The 1,134-nt window shown below is 43.1% G+C and overlaps 1 protein-coding gene and 1 long non-coding RNA gene across 2 annotated transcripts in view; both read left to right on the plus strand.

The window, feature by feature from the left end:
* The window catches only part of LOC119587013 (rho GTPase-activating protein 21-like), a gene marked incomplete at its 5' end in the record, with an annotated part of 201,687 nt that overhangs the window by 186,591 nt on the left and 13,962 nt on the right, over positions 1-1,134 (plus strand).
* Positions 1-1,134, plus strand: part of LOC119587016 — an 8,331-nt gene extending 7,197 nt beyond the window's left edge. Inside the window, exon 2 of the long non-coding RNA XR_005229987.1 lies at positions 529-1,134. This is a non-coding gene — a long non-coding RNA (uncharacterized LOC119587016). The remainder of the gene's footprint in view (positions 1-528) is intronic.

The raw sequence follows: 1,134 nt of genomic DNA on the forward strand, positions 1-1,134 counted from the left end.
TATTTTGCTGTGATGAGTAAGTAGAGCCCTTACGATCTTAGTCTTGGTCCTTTAATTGATCTTATTTGGTCATAATAATGATTGTTAGTCTAAAAACATCGGCAATATCTAAGCTTACATGTGCTTGGTGAGTTGTAAAGCACAGTTCTGTTACCCAGTTGACAGTATCGACTCAAAAAATCATAAGGGCTCTGTTGTGACTTACCACGACAAAATTTTGCCGGCACGACCGTAGCTTTTGTGACCATATTTATATACAAATAGAATTGTTTCTTGGGATAAAGGATATCTATCGGAATATTGATTTATTTTCATCCTTGCGTGATTTATGTAATATGCGTGTAAAGTTCCTCGATATGAGAACCGAGATTATCATTCCCAGCAACATGATCCACATCGCGCGGAAATAAAACCCTGCATTATACGTGCACGCTTCGGCCACGTATCCGCGGACGCATGGGCTCTTTGAACATCTTATTGGAATTTGGGATGATTGAGTCAAATTGATGTCTTTATATAAAACAACAGTGAACGAGGCGCCAAAGGCAAAGACAGCTTTTGTGTTGTGGAGAAGAGCGTAGCTTGCGGTGAGAGCGTCAAGACATGCGGCTCTGTAGGGGAGGGCAGCACAGAGTGAGCTACATGCTGCCGTGTTGTCTCATTGGTTCTCCCTCGACCTTTCTCTCTACTGGTTCTCCCTCGCCCTACGGTTGAACACCTCCCTGTCACCCTCCCTTGAGTACGAGCAGCGGCACCATGAAGATCGCTTGCGTTCCCATGGCCGCCGTGGCAGCCAACGGACGCATTCCTCGGTTCTGGAACCTTTCCTCATATGGCTCCTGGGTAAGTGAGGGGATGGCGAAGATGCTTAGGAAAGAAGAATTTTAATGTCTGCAAGTATAACATTGTCATTTTTAGATTTGGAATTGTTACTCTTTTGCATATACATGGTCTACAGGAAGCTTCTTATGCACTCGTCTTCATTTTTTTAGCAGGCTTAAGAAGTAAACCCAAGTAGTATTGCATAACTTGTATTCAACTTATGCAGGTAAATTACTTGTGGTTGCAATCAGGGTTACATGGTTTTCATCAAAGAATCGCCGATCTCTCCTTAGTGCAGTAACCATTATCAGT

This window comes from Penaeus monodon, chromosome 22 (genome assembly GCF_015228065.2).
Source record: "Penaeus monodon isolate SGIC_2016 chromosome 22, NSTDA_Pmon_1, whole genome shotgun sequence".
In the NCBI taxonomy this organism is placed as follows: Eukaryota; Metazoa; Arthropoda; class Malacostraca; order Decapoda; family Penaeidae; genus Penaeus; species Penaeus monodon.